The sequence below is a fragment of the Eleutherodactylus coqui genome, chromosome 4 (genome assembly GCF_035609145.1).
Source record: "Eleutherodactylus coqui strain aEleCoq1 chromosome 4, aEleCoq1.hap1, whole genome shotgun sequence".
Classification (NCBI taxonomy): Eukaryota; Metazoa; Chordata; class Amphibia; order Anura; family Eleutherodactylidae; genus Eleutherodactylus; species Eleutherodactylus coqui.
Window position 1 is genome coordinate 68,623,264 of NC_089840.1, and position 24,529 is coordinate 68,647,792.

A 24,529-nucleotide genomic window follows, 5' to 3' on the forward strand; every position below is an offset into this window, starting at 1 on the left:
ACCCCTACCCCTCAGCATGCTGTATTACCAGTGATTTGATTTCACAGGCAGGAAATAAATTGGCGCAAGACTGCAGGCCAAATATAATTTTTTCCCTTTTTGGAAAACGAAAGGCCCCACTGCCTCTAGTGAATGAATAATCTAAGTTTAATAACTGTGCTGTGTCCCTGCTAATGTGTCACAGAACGTGAGGGTAGCAGAGTTATTATAACTCTTGGAGAGCAGGTATTTTTTTCCCAATTAAGGAAAGCAAATGGCGAAGCCAGCAGTAAAGCGTAGCTGGGTGCGTCTGATTTAGCAATGTTGTTCAAGCAGCTCACACGTGTCCACCGCCCTTAGGACGGACAGAGGCTGGACAAATAGATTTGTTTTCAGTTTTTTTCCACCAAAAGGCAGCACTGCGTATATTCAATGAACATGAGAAGTTTAATAACTGTGCTGTGTCCCTGCTTATGTGTCACAGAACGTGAGGGTAGCAGAGTTATTATAACTCTTGGAGAGCAGGTATTTTTTTCCCAATTAAGGAAAGCAAATGGCGAAGCCAGCAGTAAAGCGTAGCTGGGTGCGTCTGATTTAGCAATGTTGTTCAAGCAGCTCACACGTGTCCACCGCCCTTAGGACGGACAGAGGCTGGACAAATAGATTTGTTTTCAGTTTTTTTCCACCAAAAGGCAGCACTGCGTATATTCAATGAACATGAGAAGTTTAATAACTGTGCTGTGTCCCTGCTTATGTGTCACAGAACGTGAGGGTAGCAGAGTTATTATAACTCTTGGAGAGCAGGTATTTTTTTCCCAATTAAGGAAAGCAAATGGCGAAGCCAGCAGTAAAGCGTAGCTGGGTGCGTCTGATTTAGCAATGTTGTTCAAGCAGCTCACACGTGTCCACAGCCCTTAGGACGGACAGAGGCTGGACAAATAGATTTGTTTTCAGTTTTTTTCCACCAAAAGGCAGCACTGCGTATATTCTATGAATAATAACTGTGTTGTGGCCCTGCCTATACAATTCTTTCCCTGCAGTATCAATGGAGGGTGCAATGGTCTGCAGAGGCGATTTTGAGAAGCAAAAAAAAATGCAGCACAGCTAACAGCAGCCTGGACAGTACTGCACACGGATAAATATGGCCCTAGAAAGGACCGTTGAGGTTCTTGAAGGCTACACTCACTCCTAACACTCTCCCTGCCTATGCAGCACTTCTGTCCCTAATGCCAGGTGCAGCGGTCTGCAGAGGCGATTTTGAGAAAAAAAAATTTGCCACCGCTAACAGCAGCCAACACACAGCTATCAGTGGCCCTAATAAGGACCTTTGGGGGGTCTTGAAGCCTACACTAACTACCAATTCTTTCCCTACAGCAGCTCCGGTACAAACAGCACTGTCCCTCATCTAACTCACACCGCATCTGAGGCGAACCGCGGGAGGGGCCGACTTTTATGTTCGGGTGACACCTGATCTCCCCAGCCACTCACAGCAGGGGGGTGGTATAGGGCTTGAACGTCACAGGGGGAAGTTGTAATGCCTTCCCTGTCTTTCAATTGGCCAGAAAAGCGCGCTAACGTCTCAGGGAAGGAAGTGAAAGTAACCAGAACACCGCATGGTGTTCGTTACGAATAACGAACATCCCGAACACCCTAATATTCGCACGAATATCAAGCTCGGACGAACGCGTTCGCTCATCTCTAATAATTATATTCTTTTACTAAAAGTTTTGTCCAAGATAAAACTTTTTGTTAAAATCAGGTCCCCATATCAAAAAATACTAAACCAGCTAATACTCACCTCTCGCCTTTCAACAGCTCTGGGTCTCCTCTCTGACATATTGTATATAACCTACAGCAGCCTATAGACAGTATAACACAGGCTGCTGCAGCTAATCATGGAGACTAGTACTTGATTGTGGAGCTCTGTGATTGGCTGCAGCAGCCTGTGACACAGTCAGCTGCAGCCTGTAAACACTATGTCACAGAGACCTGGAGCTGTCAACAGGGAACTTGAGGGGAGCTCGGAGGGGTGAATGTTTACTGGTTTATTATTTTTTGCCATGGTGGACTTATTTTTAAAAATTATCTCAGACAATTGAAGGTGATCGTCAAGTCATAGACAGAAGGTCTCAATCTAGCACTTGGATATATGATCCACTACAGTAACAGTCAGTGATAAACAAAAACCACAAACGATTATTGCTTAATTGAGTTTGTTTGAACAAATTTAGAGCGATAATGGTTATGTGTAAATGGTAACATAAACCTCAATTTTATTATTTTATCTTATCTTAAAGGGGTTGTCCCGTAAAAGCAAGTGGGGTTATACACTTCTGTATGGCCATATTAATGCACTTTGTAATATACATCGTGCATTAAATATTGGCCATACAGAAGTTATTTACTTACCTACAGGGGGTCCCCACTACCCTGTGCTGGTGTCCTCGTTTCCATGGCGTCGACCAAACTTCTCCTCTGGTCGCAGGAACAGTCACGCTTGCGCACTGAAGATTCCTCTTCTGGATGGTCCGGGCTCACGAGCTGCGTCCTGGCTCCTCCCTCTTCTCCGCGTCATCGCGTAGCTCCATCTCCATCACGTGGTGTTGATCAGCCAATGAGGTGGCTGGAATCGGCAGTGGAGCCCAGACAGCAGAAGAACATCCACGGTGCACCATGGGAGAAGACCAGCGGCGCCATCTTGGAAAGAAGAATCTTCAAAGTTGCAGAACTGGGATCCAGGTAAGAGATTTTTTTTTTTTAAATAACACATGGCAGCGGTATTCCTTTGGAGTACCAGGGGGACTGGGCAAAAAAAAAAAAATTGTGTTTTGCCGCGGGACAACCCCTTTAATGTTGTACCACCCTATGTACAAATTTTTTGATAACTTATTCATTTGTTATCTAGTTTATTGATTTGTAGCTGTGCTCCAAAAGCTTGTGAATATATTTTTTTTCTGGTTAGGTATAAAGCTATCACTGTTATAATACTTTTGTCTTTTTTACACAAAAGTATTTAACATCACATAGATTTTTCTACCTCTCTATTTTTGCTGTACATCATGAAACTTCTTTTATAAGTTTTTCAACTTTTTAAATTACAAAGCTAAGTCATGAGGAAAAATGCATATGAAAAATATATTTTATCAGTTCCAAAAATGCCAATACTTGAAAAACTTAGAACATCTTCATAAATATCATTACTTTATAAGGATTTTTCAATTTTCAGTGAGATAGAGCCATTGCACTTCAACACAGTCCCTGGCATAAGAAAAAGCTTAACTCTTAAAATGGAAATGAATGTGCATATTATAGCACAATATATCAGTGTCATTTGTAGTTATAGGTATTCATATTCTGAGTCCATGCAAAAAGAAAAGTGACATGTAAGTATGGGCAAGAAGATGTAAAGAGCAAAATAACCCAAAACTATTTATTTGTTTCATTTTTGTAATTTATCTGCTTAAAATTACAAAATAAATGGTTATTTAGATGTTTTTAATAACACCTTCTACGAGATTGAAATACATTGTGTTATGATTTTAAAAAATTAACAAAAAACAGTAGAAGTGTGAGCAGGAAGATTGCTGAGATTAGCAGGGTCTAACTGCTTCGAGGATATCGCCAGACCAGAGATGGGAGCTGCAGGAAGATAATTTACATATTTCCTGTGCATTCTAGGAAGAGTGACTGTGAATGGAAAGATTGCTGAGATTAGCCTGGTCTGGCTGCTCAGAGGACATCACCAGACATTGTACACGTAGTAGCATATTATAGTTTTTATATCTTCACTACAATTCTTTTCGTTTGGAAGTAAACATTGATTGACAACATGGAAGAGGAGAAGAGTTATATGGTGAACTGCAATGTATGCTATATGTTTAGAGACGTACCAGAGGAAAAGCCAAACTTCCCCTGCCAGAAATGCAAGCTTGTGTCTCTACTGGAGGAAAAAGTGCAAAATCTTCAGGAGAGAACAACCACTGAAACTCATTAAAAAAGATGAGAAACTCCTTAAAGAAATGTTCAGTGTACCTGCAGAAGCAGAGGAATGGAAGCATGTGACCCAAAGGAGCAGGAGGATCAGGTGTTAGTCAGCACTAGAGATGAGCGAACGTACTAGTTTAGGGCGATTTCGCAATCGAGCATCACTTTTTTCAAGTAACTGACTACTCGAGCGAAAAGATTCAGGGGTTGCAGAGGGGAGTGGGGGGGAGAGAGAGAGCTCCCCCCTGTTCCCCACTGCTACCCCCGCTCAACCACGCCGCCCCCCAGCGCCCCCTGAATCTTTTCGCTGGAGTAGTCAGTTACTCGAAAAAAGCGATGCTCGATTGCGAAATCGCCCTAAACTAGTACGTACGCTCATCTCTAGTGAGCACCAATACTGCTCAGCAACCGCTACCAGGTTCTCACACAGGGGAACAGTGAAGAGACACAGCACACAGAGTCCTCTTGGATGGAGAAAAAGAAGTGCTGTTGTGATGAAGAAAAGGAGAGTGGTGGTTGTGGGGGATTCCCTACTGAAAGGAACAGAGGCCGCTGTCTGCAGACCTGGCATAACCTCACTAGAGGTGTGCGGTCTTCCAGGTGCACAAATTAAAGATGCGTTTCATAGGCTATCAATACTCTTCAGTCCTACAGAACACTACCCGTTCTAGAGGTGAACAGTTGGCTATCTTGATGTTGCCGTCAGCAAAAATCTGGATTTCTAGGCCATGGAGGGAATTACCTATATAGTGGAGTACTTGCTAGAGACAGGTTTGCACCTTACAAAAATAGGTAATCATATATTTAAGAGGAGAGAGATATCAGCAGCACTGTGTAAATACTAATAAGGGCGCCCACCCACTGGCGTTTTTTTTCCCTGCGAAATTTGCAGCATTTTTTTCTCTGCAGGGGTCTATGGGACTTGTAATGTTAAAATCGCGATCGCGCAAAATCGCGATTTCGCGGTAAATTGCAATTTTGCGCGATCGCGATTTTAACATTACAAGTCCCATAGACCCGTGCAGAAAAAAAATGCTGCGAATTTCGCAGGGAAAAAAAAAACGCCAGTGGGTGGGCGCCCTAAGGTTGAACAAATATCCTGCACGCCCACTAGGGTTGGGATCCAGACCAAACCATTCCTGGTGTAGATTTTGAAGAAACGGTGAAGGCAGCAGTTTGCGGTGCAAAGCAATAAAGGTTTCTTTATTCCTCCCAAAACATGTAAACACGACGTTTCGACTCCATGACTCTTTGTCAAGTATGGACAACAAGTGAACAACATACAAATATATAGTGTGTCTAGTATCACATTAACCAATCACAACAAATCACATAATAAAATTCACCTGCATTCGTTGATGTCATCATGGCACGCACCAATGTGTTGTTAGATTTCAGACATGGCCAACCGTCATGTTAACAGCCTTCTACTTCCTCATACAACGGCTGTGTTGTCGTGGTAACCTAGTTTACAGGGCTCCTATTGGTCATGGGGTGTATACACCTCTCTCGATCCTCGTGACGTCATAGCGTCACGTCGGTGAAACGTGGTCACGTGTAATGACGTACCACGTCATCCTACACATGGAGGGCTAATTGGCTAATGGACTATTGCTATTCCTATTGGCTCCTCCCCAAGGGATTTTAACATCATCCGGGAGAACCACTTCCTCTTATTAACTCTTAAATACTGGTGCTGGACAAAAAGTGAATTGCATACGGGCATCGTGTAATGGTATATAGTACCTAATAAAGGATTCAGCGCTAGCATCTTATGTATTTGTTATTATGCTGATATATATTATATACATTAATCTTCTTATACTATATATATGCTAATGCTTCTATCCATCATATATTAATAAATATTTATCACTACTCGAGTCCATATCTCGCACTGCACCATATATAAAAAACAGACTACCACAAAATTGTCGTAATTGTCTTCATATAGATTAATATATCTTAATCCAATCAAGTTTGCAATTTACATATATATCAGTCCAAATGCATCACGTATATCCTTCGAGCCATGATGACCTCACAAATGCACTGTGAAAACACAAAAAAAAATATATCAGTGAATTAAAATCCATAATAAAAATGGCATAACCAATGCAAAAATAGCCAGAATAATTACAAGAACATATGGGTATCATATTCATGGTTCGAGCCCTTTGGGGTCATTGTATCTAGCGTAAAAATCCAGCGTAACTCTTTTTTTTTAATAGTGCTCGCATTCTATCCCCTCCCTTAGGTGTTTCTGGTACGGAGTCAATAATCCGGAATTTTAATTGTCTCACTGAATGTCCACTATCATAAAAGTGACGCGGTACCGGAAGGTCTAATTTTTTAGTGCGAATCGCACTCTTGTAACTAGAGATTCTACTTCTCACTTCCTGCGTAGTTTGACCTACATACTGTAGGCTACACGGGCAGGTGAGTAAATAGATAACGTGTGACGAAGAGCACGTATAGCGACCCTTGATGTGAAAACATTTCCCTGTTTGTGAGTGAAAAAATTGATCACCTTCAACCATGTTTTAACAGCTGGAACAGCCCAAACACGGGTAACCACCCCTTCTGATATGAAAAAATCCCTCTTACGATATCTAAAACCTTTTTACCTAAGTCGATGGTACCAATTTGTCGCGCAGACTCGCGCAACGTTTATACGACATGATTGGTTGTTCACCAAATTCAATTGCTTGTGGGGCTAACTGTAGTAGTGGCCAATGCCTGCGTAAAATAGATGATACCTGTCTACTCACAGTTGTGAATGTAGAAACAAATGGAATGCGTTCCTTCTTGTCAACTCTATTTTGGGGTTTTAGCAGTGCATCCTGCGTGAGCATTTTCACTCGTTCCATTTTCTCTGACACTAAATTTATGGGATAACCCCGACTGAGGAATTTCTTACACATCTGTGTTAGACGTTCCCCTACTTGTTCGTCATTAGTAATGCGCCTGACCCTTAGAACCTGACTCCATGGGAGTGAGTCAATTGTAGTTTGAGGGTGAGAACTCGTGTACTCCAGGAGGTTGTTCCGATCAGTTGGTTTAATGTAGAGGTCGGTTGAAAAACCGGTACTTGTTTTAGTAATCGCTACATTCAAAAATTCTATGCTGCTGTTGGAATATTTTAAGGTAAATTGCAGCTCTGGTCTGATGCTGTTAAGTTCGTGGTGGAACAAAAGTAGTTCCTCCACAGAGCCAGACCAGATGACAAATATGTCATCGATGTAACGCAGCCAGGAGACTGCCAGGGGCCAATATGCCGATGTATATACAAACAGGTCTTCAAAAATGCCCATGTATATGTTAGCATAACTAGGGGCCATATTGGCACCCATGGCGGTCCCCTGGCGCTGTCTATAGAATCTCCCACAAAAGGAAAAATAACTCCTGGTAAGTACAAATTCCAAAAGAGTCAAAATTACGTGTTCACATTCAATGGGTACTAACGCTGATGACATTTTTTGTCTGACTGCCTCCAAACCAAGTTCATGGGAAATTGATGTGTATAGAGCTGTGACATCGAATGATGCCAGTATTGTGTTTTCATGACAAGGAATGGACTTCAATTTAATTAAGAAGTCACTGGTATCCTTGACATAAGAACTGTTGTTCGTGGAATACTCACGCAGGATGCGATCAAGAAAAATGGAAATATGATTAAACATAGAGTTTCGCCCTGACACAATTGGGCATCCAGGGGGCTCAGTGAGATGTTTATGAATTTTAGGTAATACGTATATAGTAGGTATACTTGGATATTGTATATACAAGTATTTACTTAGGGCTAGGTCAATGTTACCTTCGCAGAGTGCCTCGTTCAAAATACCTCTCAGCTCAGCCTGATAGCTGTCCGTAGGATTATATGACATAATTCATATACAGTAGTGTCGTTTAATTGTCTACATATCTCCTGCTCATATTTAACAGAATCTATCACTACAACCGCACCGCCCTTGTCGGCTGGTTTTATAGTGATGGATCTGTCACAAGAGAGCTTAGATAGAGCCTGACGTTCAGCATAATTTAAGTTGTTATTCTATCGCACCCTTGTACATGATGATCTCAATTTTTGTATATCACGGTTTACAAGGTCTATGTATGTCTCAATGGCATGTATATTATTCGGTGGCTGAAAAGTGCTCTTATTACGTAGGCCCGTATCCTGTTATGTAAATGTTGCCTTATCTGCAGATGATATGACAGGTACATCAACATTTGACAATGAGGTCACGTTAGAGAAATGCGCCTTCAATCTTAATCTCCTGTAGAAACTCCTTAGATCAAGATCCAAGGAGAACCAATCTGTCAAAGGGGTAGGGCAAAATGACAAACCTTTGCAAAGTACCTTCGTCTCAAGGGTTGTCAAAGTCCTAGAAGAAATGTTCACAACCGTATTCATATAGTCGCATGTGGTGGTGGCTTCTTGTTGGTAGATCGCGTCATCATAAATTGTGGTCCTTTTACGGAATCGATGGTGCTTACGGCCCCCTCGCCGCTGGTACCTTGGCCGTCTCATCTCAGCTTGGAAGATCTCATTTGGCGTGTTGCTAAAAAATTCATGGATTTCGTGGATGCGTGTGAAGAGTCATCTGTGGAATCTGATGTGACAGACATGAACCCAAACTTATTAGTGTCCATATGGCGATTTCTCTTGTTGGATCTCCGGGTCCGCCTGTTCATTGGATTATTTACATATTTCCTGTGCATTCTAGGAAGAGTGAAGGGTGACTGTGAGATTAGCCTGGTTTAGCTGCTCAGAGGACATCAACAGAAGTTGTACACGTAGTAGCATGTTATAGTTTTTATATCTTCACTACAATTCTTTTCGTTTGGAAGTGGACATCGACTGACAACATGGAAGAGGAGAAGAGTTATTTGGTGAACTGCAATGTATGCTATATGTTTAGAGACGTACCAGAGGAAAAGCCAAACTTCACCTGCCAGAAATGCAAGCTTGTGTCTCTACTGGAGGAAAAAGTGCAAAATCTTCAGGAGAGAACAACCACTGAAACTCATTAAAGAAGATGAGAAACTCATTAAAGAAATGTTCAGTGTACCTGAACAGAGGAATGGTAGCATGTGACCCAAAGGAGCAGGAGGATCAGGTGTTAGTCAGCACTAGAGATGAGCGAACGTACTAGTTTAGGGCGATTTCGCAATCGAGCATCACTTTTTTCGAGTAACTGACTACTCGAGCGAAAAGATTCAGGGGGCGCCGAGGGTGAGTGGGGGGTTGCAGAGGGGAGTGGGGGGGAGAGAGAGAGCTCCCCCCTGTTCCCCACTGCTACCCCCGCTCCACCACGCCGCCCCCTAGCGCCCCCCGAATCTGTTCGCTCAAGTAGTCAGTTACTCGAAAAAAGCAATGCTCGATTGTGAAATCGCCCTAAACTAGTACGTTCGCTCATCTCTAGTGAGCACCAATACTGCTCAGCAACCGCTACCAGGTTCTCACACAGGGGAACAGTGAAGAGACACAGCACACAGAGTCCTCTTGGATGGAGAAAAAGAAGTGCTGTTGTGATGAAGAAAAGGAGATGTGGTGGTTGTGGGGGATTCCCTACTGAGAGGAACAGAGGCCGCTGTCTGCAGACCTGGCATAACCTCACTAGAGGTGTGCTGTCTTCCAGGTGCACAAATAAAAGATGTGTTTCACAGGCTATCAATACTCTTCAGTCCTACAGAACACTACCCATTCTAGAGGTGAACAGTTGGCTATCTTGATGTTGCCGTCAGCAAAAATTTGGATTTCTAGACCATGGAGGCAGTTACCTATAATGGAGTACTTGCTAGAGACAGGTTTGCACTTTACAAAAATAGGTAATCATATATTTGGCAGGCACCTTGACACACTCATAAGGAAAGCTTTAAACTAGAACAATATGGGAGTGGAAGTAAAAGGACAGGTAAAAATATACAGCTAATTATTACATTTGAGAATCGTGCTATTAGAAGTGGAAAGAAAAAACAAAGACAAAAAATCCAGAGGGAAAGTAGAGGAGCAAGAGACACCGATCACAAACTAAAATGTTTTTGCACAAATGCACAGATTGTGGGGAATAAACAAGGGGAGTGGGAGCTCCTAACACAGAAAGAGAAATGTGATGTCATAAACCTCATGAAAACGTGGTGGGATGATACATAGGATTGGAATACAAGGCTTGAAGGATACAACTTATTTATAAGAACCAGATATTAAAAGGAGGGGGGGGGGGGTATTGCATTTTATGTTAGGAAAACATTAATCTCCACAGAGATTCAAGCTTCAGAGCATGGCAGTTCTGTAGAAACTGTTTGAGTAAGAATACAAGAAGAGGACAACAGAAATAATCATTGTAGGCATTTACTATAAGCTGCCTGAACAAGTAGAAGACATGGATCTACTTGTTCTACATCAGATGGCCAAGCTCTCAAAAAAGCAGGACATAGTGATCATGGGAGATGTTAACTATCCAGACATTTGTTGAGAATCTCTCTCAGGCAAAAGTAATGGATCCAACAAATTCTTATCTGCTCTTGTTGACAGCTTTATCTACAAAAAGGTAGAAGAGAGAACAAGGGGATCTATTATCTTGGACCTATTTATTACCAACAGGGAGAAAATGGTTGAGCAAAAGTAGGCATGGCTGAGACCTTAAGAGGCAGTGATCATGTTATCCTTGAATTTTTGATAACAAGGGGATAAAGACCTGAAAAGACTCAGACCTCAAGGTTGGATTTCAGAAAGGCAGATTTTAATGGATTTTAAAGAGGGTAGGGAGGATCCAATGGACAGAAATGTCCAAGAAGGTTGGTAAATATTGCTAAATGAGATTCTCAAAGCACAATCATTAATAATCCCTAAAAGAAGAAAGAATGTGAAGCATTTAGAGAAATCAGAATGAATGAACACAGAGCTTACATAGCTGTTAAAAAGGAAGAAAAATATGTTTATCAAATGAAAAGATGAGGCATATTTAAAGAAGAATATAATGCAACCTGCAGAAACTGTAGCTAAAGCTAATTATGGCTTGAGACTTGCAACAGAGGCTAAAAGCAATAAAAAAAGGATTTGGGGGGTATGTCAAAAGAAAAAGAAAAATCAAAGATGCTATAGGATGTTTACAGAATTAAAATGGTGAATTGGTTATGAATGATGTTAAGAAGGCCGGACTTTTAAATTCCTATTTTGTATCTGTTTTCTCTTCGAAAGTAGATGTAACATCAACTAGTCTTCCTAGTGCTATTGGGGAAATAAAAGAATGCAGACTATCTATAAGCAGAGAGATGGTGAGGGAACACTTAACTAACTTAAATTAATTCAGGTCTCTAGGTTCAGAAGAATTACATCCTAGGATACTAAAGGAAGCAACAGAGTTAATTGCTGGACCACTTGCCATAATCTTTGAAAATTCCTGGAGAAAAGGAGAAGTCCAAGAAGATTGGAAAAGGGAAAATGTTGTCCCTACCTTAAAAAAGGAATAAGGTGGATCCAGGACACTACAGGCCTGTGAGCCTGACTTCTATACTGGGAAAGATCTTTGAACAAATTATTAAAGAGCATGAATGCAAGTACTTATATGAGAAAGTAGTAATTAACCAGAGCCAGCATGAGTTTGTAACAAACAAGTCATGCCAGACTAATCGAATATCCTTCTATGACAAAATTGTGGACTGGGTTGACTTTAGTAAAGCATTTGACAAAGTATCTCATACCATAGTTATTGAAAAAATGACCAAATATGGGATTGACAAGGCAACTTTAGGTGGATTCACAACTGGCTGAGTAATCATACTCAAAGAATGGTCATAAGTGGCTGCACATCCAAATGGAAGAATGTCTCATGTAGGGTACCAGAAGGCTCGGTCCTGTGCCCAGTGTTTTTCAACATTTTTATAAATGACAAGGACGAGGGAATTGAGGGAAAACTAATCAAATTTGCCGACGACACAAAGCTAGGAGGGATAGCTAGCTAACACTAGAGAAGAGAGAGGGAGGATTCAAAAAGATCTGTACAAACTTGAACAGTGTGTGGTGACTAACAGAAAGGTATTTAACAAAAAGAAATGCAAAGTCCTACGTCTAGGCAAGAAAAATGAAAAGGAAAACATATAGAATGGGAGGAATTGGGTTAAGCAGCATATGTGAAAAAGACTTGGGTATACTAATAGATCATAGACTGAACATAAGTCAACAACGTAATGCAGCAGCAAAAAAGGCAAAAACAATTCTGGGATGTATTAAGAGAAGCATTGAGTCTAGATCACGTGAGGTAATTATCCCCCTCTACTCTTCCTTAGTCAGACCTCATCTGCAATACTGTGTCCAGTTCTGGGCATCCTGTTTTTAAAATACTTTGACAAACTGGAGCAAGTTCATAGAAGAGTTACCAGGATGATGAGTCGTCTGCAAATCATGTCCTATGAGGAACAGTTAAAGGATCTCATAATGCTAAGCTTGCAAAAAAGAACGCTGAGAGGAGACTTAACAGCGTCTACAAATATCTGAAGGGTTGTCACAGTGCAGAGGGATCAGCCCTATTCTCATTTGCATAAGGAAAGACTAGAGGCAATGGGATGAAACTGAAAGCGAGGAGACACATAATAGAAATGAGAAAAAAATGTTCTGACCGTGAGAGTGATCAATGAGTAAAACAAGTTGCCACAGGAGTTGATGAGTTCTCTTTCAATGGAAGTGTTCAAACAAAGGCTGGACAAATATCTGTCTGGGATGATTTAGTGAATCCTGCACTGAGCAGGGGGTTGGACCTGATGACCCTGGAGGTCCCTTCTAACTCTACCATTCTAGGAATTCCAAAGTGGGCAGTCTCCACCTCTTTGTTAATTGCTGATGTGACATTTAATTGACACTGGGTGATAGAAACCACCCATGTTACAGTTGATTGACTCAAGCCTTTAAAGTAATAGAAGCCATTGTATGCAAATAGAGAGTGCTAAAAACAAAATAAGAACAGCAATGGCCACTACACAGGTGTCATAGCTATCTGCTTCCACTCCATAACCTCTGTTTTGCTGGTGAGAGCAAAATGGTGGATCCCAGTGGTGGATGTGAGCTGATCAACTATTGACCTAACCCAGAAAACTCCTTTAAAGAGACCCTGCCACTATCTTTTTACACCCCTCTCTGAAAGCATCATAAAATAGTGAATAGTCACACTGATTGCAGTGATATGTTTGCTGTATGTATCACTGGAGTAGTTTTTAAGAAACCTGCATTGTATCAGTAGTAGCATATTTGTAGAGGACTACTTGAAGTAGTTCTGGATATTCATGATCTGCAGGCTAGATACACCCATCCCACCCTCCGCCGCTGCTGGGGCTCAGGAGCATCAAGCCACCTGTTCTGCCTGCACTGCTCTGCGGTTCTTTCAGCAGGCGAGGATTTAAAATCCGTGCCTACTGAAAGGGCTGTATCTGATTGGCTGAACGCTCAGCCAATCACAGGCAGTGCTCAGCCATTCATTGAATGACAGCTGAGCACTGCCTGTGATTGGTCACAGTGCTCAGCCAATCACAGGCAGCACTCGGCCATTCAGTGAATTCAAGTTCATTACAGAGCAGGGAGAAAAAGTGGCTAGACGCACCTGAGCCCAGGCCGTGGTGGAGAGGTTAGTATATATATTTTTTTATTTTTTACTACAGCTAGGGATGTTTTCAGGGAAGGGCTTATATTTAAAGCCCTTCCCCGAAAATCACTGCAGGAGTTTCCAGCAGACCATTGCTTTCAGTGGGGCCGCCAGCAGCAGCGGTGGCCCCATTGAGAGCAGTGCTGCACGGCGCTTCATTCACGCATGTTTTGGTACGTGCGTGGACGCGCGGATTTGTGCACACCTACGCATATGCAAATGCACACTCATATGAACGAGTCCTGAGAGACTGGACAATCATTGGCTGTAGGCCAGGGTGGATGCGGCCAGTCTTTTTAACCACATTAATACTCCCATGCTATTCCCTATGCAAAGTCAGTACCAATCAGAAGTAAAGAAGTTAGCTAGTATGGTAGCAGCAAGAACTTAAATGATCATATAAGCTGGAAGCTCAGGAAAAATAATGAATATGAAAAAATGAAAAAGCAAATCTGCCTTTGTGGTGATTTGTAAATGTTTTTTCATGAAACCGGAGAAAAATGGAATCCAGGTCAGTCTGACATTACAAATCAAAATCAATGTACTGTAACATGACATGCATGAAAAGTGCACTTGTAAAAATCTGCTTGAATATAGCATCTTTCTCTCTTTTTATGAAAAAGTAGAGATATAATAGGTGGTGCATCATCTGATGTCTATTAGATTTTCAGAAAATGTGATGGTATCTGCTGCCCTCCATTATATCATTGCCTGTTGTGAGTACTTATCACCTCACATAGTGTTATGCTGCCCTGACAGAAACGATGTGGGATGTAGGCTGACACTATGAATCAGCTCTAAGGTTAGATTCACATTCATTGTATATGTTTACTTCAAAGTCAATGGCTGACATATGCAACTGCATAGAAATAGACTTACAAAGGTCTGGAACATATATTTGGGGACGTAATGCCTGAACACAGTGTAAACCTAGTCTTGGCATGATGCATGCAAATGTTACAGTATTCCACATTATGATTAACTCCTTAAGGACCGAGCACGGTAAATATACAGCACTTAGTTCTGGGCTTTAATCCTGGCCGATACAAAAGTATGGCGTGGGATTAAAGCCTCTGCTCCTGCAATCAAGCAGGAGCAGGTCGAGTTCTCAGCTGTGACTAACCTGGAGGAGAAGGAAAAAGTGTTTTTTAACTGCTTCTACCTTCTCCTATCATGGCTACATAACACTCAATGAGCGCTATGTACTAAGAAGTGAAAGCGGAAGTACTTCTTCCACTATGCGACCCGACTGGGGTCGCATAGTGGAAGAAGACACGCTACAATCTCCGTGTATGCTCCGTAGACATCACGTGATCACGGAGTGACGTCACCTGACGTCGATGCGTCATCACGTCCTGAATGACAGCTCCGATACTTACATACACTATCATGAGCTGGTACGCGATCGCAAGCAAATGTGACTTCCATTTGTTAATGCCCTGATGGGCGGGCGTTCCCTGTATCTCCAGATACGCTCTCTTTTTCCTTTTTTTTTCTTCCCCCTTTTTTTTTTTTTAAATTAAAGTTTTGCTTTTATTGATCACGGCTGCGTCTTAGCTGGGTGTTGTCTCAGTAACTATAGCAACATCCACCACATAATACCACTCCCATCGCATCACCTATTGGTTGGATCTTTACACACTTCTGATGGGCGGTATCATGGGATTACTATATAAAGCAGAGAGGACTGCTTGCTCATTATGCTGTCAGCCCACCACCAGGACTGACATGCTGCCAGTTTTTTTCATTTATTTATTTTGATTTCAATTTTTCCTGGGACTTTAGATGTAGGGTTTAGTTTATTCAAAAGACTACTGCAGATAGAAACTACCTAGTATAACCTGCACAGCATCTGGGTATCTTTAAAACCATTTAACCCTTTATGGCTATATCTGTGCCTAAATCTTTAGATGCAGAGTTTTGCTTTATCTAGAAGTTTACTGCAGCTAGAATCTACCTATAATAACCCGCACAGCACCATAGTGTCCCAGGTAGTTATCTTACCCCGTAACGGCTATATTAGCCCCAGGCTTATCATCCCGGGCTAATTTATCTGTTTGAGACTAGACCATATTCTGAGAGTAATCTGATAACTATCACGATCAGATTACTCCTTTTTGCTTATGTCTTGGACACAGTTTGTCTGTGAAGACGATCATACAATTAACTGGCTCTGGTCTTAAGGGCTTAGTCACACGGGCGTTTATTGCCGCGATTTGCGCATGCGCATGCGTCCGGCGACTTTTTAAAACCATTGCTTTGCAATGGTATCGGACACATGAGCGCTTTTTATGCGCTCGTCCGATAAATTAGAGAACAGAAATCGCAGATCGCACCTATCTGCGATCTGCGATTCCTGTTCTCTTCTCTATATGCGCTCAACGGGGCCGGCGGCAGCAGCGCCGACCCCATTGAGAACATATAGAAGATAAATCATTCTTCTCTGCCACAGCTGTAACAGCTGTGGCAGAGAAGAACGATGTTTGCCCATTGAATTCAATGGAGCGGCAATACAGCCGCTCCATTGAAAGCAATGGGCTGCCGGCGTGCGCGGGGTTAATTGTCGGGAAGGGGTTAAATATATAACCCCTTACCTGCAATGCATCCTTAAATGTGAAAAAATAAAAAAAAAGGATGTTCTCACCTGCTCCCGGCAGCTGGAGATCCCGGCGGTCGGCCTGCAGTGGGTGTGAAGGAGGTGTGACTCAGGCTTGCCCCTGATTGGCTCAGCCTGAGCCAATCAGAGGCTGAGCTCAGTCACACCCATTCATGAATTCATGAATGGGTGTGACTGAGACTTGCTTCTGATTGGCTCAGCGCTGAGCCAATCAGGGGCAAGCCTGAGTCACACCTCCTTCACACCCACTGCAGGCCGACCGCCGGGATCTCCAGCTGCCGGGAGCAGGTGAGTACATCCTTTTTTTTAATTTTTTCACATTTAAGGATGCATTGCAGGTAAGGGGTTATATATTTAACCCCTTCCCGACAATTAACCCCGCGCACGCCCGCAGCGCTTGCATTCAATGGAGCCGCTGTATTGCCGGCTCCATCGAATGCAATTCGCTGGACAGCTCCGGCCCGTTTCTAATGAAACGCGGCTAGGAGCAGATTTTCGGGCGATTTTTGGGCCGATTTTTCGGCGCCGGTCACGCGATTTGCGCATGCGCATCCGTCATGCGATGCGCAAATCGCGTGAAAAAACGCCCGTGTGACTAAGGCCTTAGAGCCACTTCCAGACAGCTGTATATTCGAGACTGAGTTGTCTGGCTCTATTCTTCCAGACACCCCTGAATTCTCGTCAAAACAATTATGCTAGCCACAACCCAGTACACTACTGGTATAGCGTATTGATACCCCTGAGGAACCCACCAAGTGGGTGAAACGCATAGGGTAACACTGGTTAACGCCTAAATGCGTGTCAATTCTATTTTATACATGACACACAACTAACAGGACTGACTATTTTAGTCACGTTTGTTGACCAATAACCTACACAGGTCGAGTCTTAGTGCTTTACTTTGACTTTGCGGGCTGAGCGGTACCGGTCGACTCTAACCCGATTGGTCTCCATCTATGTGTGGCAAATGCTCTCATTATCGTCTTATACGATTTATTAATTGTTTGTTTTGTTTTTCTCTTTTCCTTATTTTAGTTATTTCTAATAAAAGTTACTTTTTAATATTATTAGCTTTACGGTCCATACAGTTAAGTCTTTCTCAAGTTTATACTTGGACCTATACTGCCTTTGTAAACTTGTTTCGCGGAACAACCCCTTTAACTTCGTGGTATGCTTGGTGGTGGGAATCCTCTCTATGGGGATAAAGTGGGCTATTTTCATAAGTCAATCCTTGACCACAACGAAAGTAGTCATATCTTTTGAGGGGAGCAGATCCACTTCAAAATCCATGGATGTAGATTCCCAGGGTCTGGATGGGACTGGAAGGGGCTTTAGCAACCTCAGAGGGTGAGCTCCTGGCATCTTGTTCCGAGCATATACCTTGCAAGAGATGACCTACTTCTTCACTTCCCTCCTGCAGTCAGGCCACCAGAAGGAACAAAGTAGAAGTTCTGAAGTCTTTGTGATCCCCAGGTGACTGGGCAGCTTGGAATCGTGGACTAATTTAAGGACTTCATGGCCGACCAGCCTAAGGAACATACAGTTTGTGTTCTTGCTTGCAAAGCCTTTCTGTAAAGGAAGGCTTTATATCCTTAGAAGGACAACTCAAGAACAGGTCATTTTTGTATCCTCCCTTAAGCTTTGTTAGGAGGTCTTCAGAGTGTTGAATGCCCAAAAAATTTGTCGGGGACAGAATTGTGTCATCTGTATTAGCCCTCTCTTCAGACTCTGCACATATCCTCGACAATGCATCACAGGTCCTTCACTTTGCAGAGCCATGCATGGAACATATGGAGCAGCAGAGCCGTGCGTGTGACAGACAGAGGAGCAGAGCCATGTGTGTGACAGACGGAGCAGCAGAGCCGTGCGTGTGACAGTCAGAGCAGCAGAGCCGTGCGTGTGACAGATGGAGCAGCAGAGCTGTGCATGTGTGAGACGGATAAGCAGAGCCATGTATATGTTAGACAGAGCCATGCATGTGTGAGGCAGAGGAGCAGAGCTGTGCATGTAATAGATAGAGCAGCATGTGATCAGTCACCTGTGTGGGAGGAGTCTGGAGTCACATGACAAGGGGGTGATCAGTGTGTGCAGGACTCTGCTTGGTCAGTTGTGATCCCTGATGTATGGGATGAAGAATGTATGTAGCAGAGCTGTATGTGTGTGACGTGCATGTAGCACAGCTGTGTGTGACATTATAGGCAATATAGGTTGTAATAGAAAAATATAAGCATTGTGTGTTCTTCCAAATGCAATAGGTACTGTATAGTTACACAGTTCATAATGTTTAAAGGGGGCATGGACCCTAGAAATGTCACACAGCTGTGCACACCTTTGCTTCCCTCTGACAGCGGCCTGACATGAATAAATAGGGGTTCTACCAAGTTTACAAGTTATCCCCTATCCACAAGATAGGGGGTAACTTGCTGAGTGCGCTAAAACTCCATTCACTTTCAATGTGACTGCGGAGATAACTGCGCGGCAAGCATTAGAATTCTTCCATCAGCCCCAGTGAAATGAATAGAGTACAGACTGGCTAGGCCAGTGCACCATTCATTCTGACATCACTGAGGAAGACAAAGTGATCTTTCAGTGACAGGCAGAGGGGGGCATGAAAGCCCCACTGATTAGCAAATTATTCCCTATTTTATGGATAGGGGATAACTTGTAATCTTGGTACAACCCATTTAATTATATTTTCTATTGGTGATTGTAGTACCACTATTAAGGTGCATTTACACTACAAAGATAATCGCTCAAAAGATGGCTTTTGAGCGATCATTTTGCATAAACTACTACTTGGTACTAAGGCTTTTGCCGAAACGCGTTCAGCGTGCACTTGTGAGCTGTATGCTTTATTTTATTCAATAAAGAAGGAAATTTTTAACGGTAGCAGCTCCCCTCCATCTCTATTTTCTGCTCATATGGAATCTGGCCGTTTGCCGTTGGCTACCTGAGGATGGAGCTCCTGTTGGATCCCAGATCTTCCTGCAACACTGAAAGTTACTGCTGGTGAGGTGAGCCCACATCTCTCTTTTTTGGATTATTTACTTGGTACTAATGCATGTTAGTACCAAGTAGCAGCGCGTGAGCCGCCGGGAGCTGTAATCAGGGAACAGACCTCCCGCTGTTACCTGATTACTTTCGCTTTTTTCTGCTGACGGGGCTGACAGCTGAGAACAGCTGAGACAAAGCAATCAGCTGTTATCAGCGCTTCCCCGACAGAACACAGCATGCTGTCCTGCTTATCAGCTATTCTACTGAAGGATGGTTTTCAGGCAGAACTCACTTCCATTGTTTGGCTGAACAGTGAAAAATGGGCACATTTACACACAACGATTATCGCTCAAAAGATGGCTTTTAAACAAATTTTGAGTGATAATCGTTGTGTCTAAATGGGCCTTAGTTTTTTTTACATGGATTACTGTATTAAATGATTGGATTGTCCCTGTACTTGTATTCTAAGAGTTTACTATTTAAATAAATGTGGGGAGCATTTATATAATATTTTGTGTTTGCTGCAAATTATTTGTAATAGATTGGATTAAGAAATGCCTAACAACTGGTATCAATCCAAAGAAATAATATCTAATGAATAGCAGGAATGCTCCAAAATCTTAATTTGTTGAAAAAGCCAACATTTTAGTGTTTTTAAATTATAGGGAAAAAAAGAGTAAATAAAAGTAATATCCAGTATTGTCCAACATAGGAAACAAGCTATTATCTTTTCTCCTCTAACAAAGCACTTTTTTTTAATTCACTCACACAGATGACACTAAATAAGAGATTTCTGAAAATGTTACTTGCTCTCATGCTGGCTAGCTATAAGAAATGACAACTTTCCAAGTTTCCATGGAAACATTATACTATTACTTTGTTCTATAAGACTACTTCTGCTTTATGATTTAACACTCCTTATCCAACAATTAATGATGGTTGCAAAAAAAGGCCAAAGTTAGTGAACAAATTAGAGTTTGTACTTTGATTCAAATTTTCTCAGTATTGGCTTATTTTTGATTCATAAAAGTGTATACAAAAATTGTTTTTAAGAGAAGAAACGTTTGGCAAAATAGTTGCAAGAACAGAGAAATGGAACTATTCTATTTGTAATAAATAAACATATAACCTGATGTGTTAACCTAGTGATTTGCAGCACGAATGATACTGCACCCTGGTGCGGCATAACGTTCCAGTACTCAAGAAGGTGACACCGCCCTCCCCCCCCCCCCAAAAAAATAAATTTCTGCACCTTCCATATTTCCCATTATACGCATACTTCTTGCCAGAGAAGAGCAAAAGATGAGTGGGAGAGCCATCACTGTAAGTGCTGCTGTCTACTACTATGATCCGCATATGTATGATGGACTATCAAAGGTTGAATATGATTACTTCGGGGGATGATGGTTGAGCTCTGAATTCTCATTACTGCAAGGGGGAAGGTGTCATCCCAGAAAGTGACTGCTGCAGGAGGTAGGGGGTTAGTCTTTGTGATTATTGTAGGGGAAAAAGTGAAGCTTTGGATGTAATTACCATAATGGGGAATAGGATGAGAGACTGTGGGAGAGAGCTGTAGATCTTTACTAATAGACATGAATGATACAATGTTTGTGTGTTATCAGCATAATTATTTTGTGCTTGTCTATAAATCAGATCACTTTTATTATTAATCAGTGCAGAAGTGATTCCCAAATCATCGCATTCCAAAAGTAATGCCACAAGTGCATTACTCCAATGGGCGTACCAGACCATCACTGCAGGCCTGCTTACCTCACCTAACACTGCCCCTCTCTGCTACTTGCATGTGAAATGTCATCAATACAGCAATCATACTGTCAAGCATGAACCAGGAACTCAGGTACTGGCGCATGTTCGGTTCATCTGTGCATGCACTATTTCCCCGAGCTTCCACTACATGCAAGAGTTTGATTGCCACATTGATGATGTGAGGTGTCTCCACATCAGAGTATCAGAGAGGAGCAGCATTAGGGAAGGTATGCAAGTCCACAGTGACGGTCCAGTCAGCCCCCAGAGACAGTCTGGCCCACCAATGATAATTTATATTCGGCACTGGAAAAGTAAATTCCTTTGTTTTTAAGGTTTGCTTTGCCAAGGAAGTCTAACAGAATTTGGAAATGTGCATTACTCTGTTGTTTTATCAGTGTAGGGTGTTTAATCGCTGTAGAACTGATGTCAGGTTCCCTTTAAAAATTTTAGCTGGGGCTCTCCAACACAAATTTTTATTTAGTATCTAACCAATGTGGCCACAGATGTTGTGACATCCTAAGTAATGTCAGGCAAGTCAACATGCGCCATACTCAAGTGATTACATCATCCTGTGTTTCTGGAGATGTACTTCAACACTAAAGTACTACAGCTATTGCAAACAACTGTTACATGACATCACTTAGGAGGACATTTTCATTCTTTATTCATGAAAATGACATCTCTATCCCCTTATTTTGTCAGTATAATTTTACAATCTTAACGGTAGTATTTGATAAATGCATGCAATAATATTAATGTAATTTAATCCCAGCTGTATAATCCGAGTTGATGCATGCATATTCCCTTCTTAACATACACATACAGTAGCCTATTTTTGCAGAGCCATAACTCTAGGTCATACAGTAAAATTGCTCCCTGAGCAAAACTCAAGAAGCCTTTTATTATAGTAATGACCTTAAATAATGTAATGCCCTAGGATTAAGAGACACATTTAGATTTAGTACTTCTGCTAAATTTAAACATGAAAAAGCTGTCAGCCTCTACATTCATTTTTCATAATATTTCAGAAAAAGTTGAACCAGTGTACCGTTGTCATCAAGAAAGCTGAACCTAAATGACCCCATCAACATGGAAGTACAGTATTACTGTTACAGACTGTTCTAAAAACGGCTTACGTAACATTTATGTAATACTCGGAAAATCTTTTGAATGTTCAACAGCTCCACATAATCAGCTTCATCACGAATACACTCAATGGTATGATTTTCTTTAGCGCTAGATACAGTCATTTGATATTTAGATTTTTTTATGTCCAAATATAATGAACAGCTATGCATAATGTCAGCATTAAAAATATTAGAATACAATTTTATTTCAAAGTTCTATTAATTTTTGGGCTTGAACATATGAGAATAAGGCTTTAAATATATTACATATGAAAAACAACAGAAACAATAGACATACGCAACATGAGTTACAAACTGCAGTAATATATGTAGAGAGAGCACCCTGCCCGGAAGAGCTTACAAATCTACAAGGGAAGGGGAAATAGGCAGTAGGTGAGGGTTAGGACTCAGTCACAAGGGCGCCGATCCACCCGTGTTTCAGGATGGGAAGATGGCCGCACCGCGTGTCGGACGAATCTCCGCATGACCGGCTCCATTGCCAGCCATATGTACTTTTTCTGGCAGGTGCAGAGATTCGTCCGTACTGCCGTCTTCCCGTCCTGAAACACCAGCGGATGGGCGCCCATGTGACTGAGCCCTGAAAGGTCTCAAATAGTGGTGGCAGCAGGGCTACTGTAGGTTGTAGGCTTTTTTAAAGAGGTAGGTTTTCAGATTCTTTTTCAGATTTTCCTTGATAGACAATCAGCCGTGGAAGTGTTGGGGATTTCAGAAGTCCACAGACTGCTGTGGCAAGCGAACAGCACCTTGTGATCTCATCGTTGGGGGCAGTTCAGGACCCTGCAAAACTGTTTGGGGGATTTAAATGTCGCTTTTAGAACTGAAAGCGGCATTTACATGGTTAACAGCCATTTCGAAGGAAAAATTATGATGGCTAGACAACTCAATCAGAGCATCACCGAAACAGAAGGTCTTGTGGGGTGTGCTCAATATGTAGTGATTAATATCTACCAAAAGTCATCCAAGGAACCAGGCACAAGGTCATGGATAACCAAAACATATTAATGCATATGGGGTGCAATGAATAGGTAGCCCATCTGATCAGACCTCACAGAAGAGCTACTGCAGCACAAATTGCTGAAAAATCAATCCTGGGCTTGACAAAAATAAAATTAAAAAATCACATGGATAGCCGAATACATGTGTGTCTCTTACCTAGCAAGGAGATGGCACCAGGATGCACATTGGGAATAAGGTAGGCCAGAGGTGGTGTGATAATCTGGACAATTTTCTTTGGGGAAACCTTGGGTTATCAAGTTCATATACATGTTGTTTTGACACCTACCTCCTACCTAAACGTTGTTGCAGGCCAAGTATACATCGTCATGACAAAAGTAGTCCCTAGTGGCAGTAGTCTCTTTCAGCAAAATAATGCACCCGGCCATACTGCAAAATTATTCAGGAGTGGTTTGAGGATCGTGACAAAAAGTTCAAGGTAAACAGGTGTTGTGGTGCGTCAACCACAACATCGAAGTGGATCCGGGCTGATGTCACAATGTCAGTCCAGCCCAAGTGCATCCTGTCATTCGGCATTGAGTACCAATATGTAAAAATTCAATCTGCTGGTGTGGGGTTTGATTGGTCAGAGGGAGGTTGTTTTACTAGATGACCAATCAATCATGATTGCCCAATAAATATTCTGCCCCTCTTCTCATAAGGTGCCAGTTATTCCTCTGAGTTCTTGATCCGGTCTAGGTCCTTTAGGTGCCATCTCTGACTCAGCTAAGTCCTCAGTATTAATATTTTCTCTGGTCTTGTACATTTGTTACTTAGTACTGTTGTCACTATTGATATTTATATCTGTTAATTGTATCTCACTTTACCATCTAAGAATAGGTTAGATAGCCCCAAGATTCCAGTTGTAGGATCGCTGTCTTCAGGACGTTTGCCCCACCTTTAGGCAGGGTTTTCCCATATTAGTATGGCATGGTAACATTCCCCTTCTGCTCTTTATTCTATTTTGTTAATAATACTTTTGTTCTCTGAGTTATAGCAGGTGTGTATATCTGTCTTTTTGGACAACTAATTTGCCCAATCCGGACAATGTGTTTTTTGGCACCGGCTTGGACTTAACTCTTGGCCTGTTAATAATATCTTGGTGCCAGATACTAAATGACATCTTCACACTCTTTGTGGAATCCACAAAACCTGGAGGGCAAACAGGCTGCGGCACACAAAGTTATCTTAACTCATTAAAAGTCATGCTAAATTTAGTTTTGTATGTGGTTTAGCTTGTGTAAATGCTTTGTGGAAAAAAGCAATCTACTGCTGCAGGTAGCGTAACATTAGGTAAGGGGTAAAAGCCCTAATTGCTTCATAGTTCTGACACCTTAGGCTGCCTGTCCATGGGCAATTGTTCACTGCGTTATCTGCGGCGATAATCTGGCCACGGGTAACGCAGT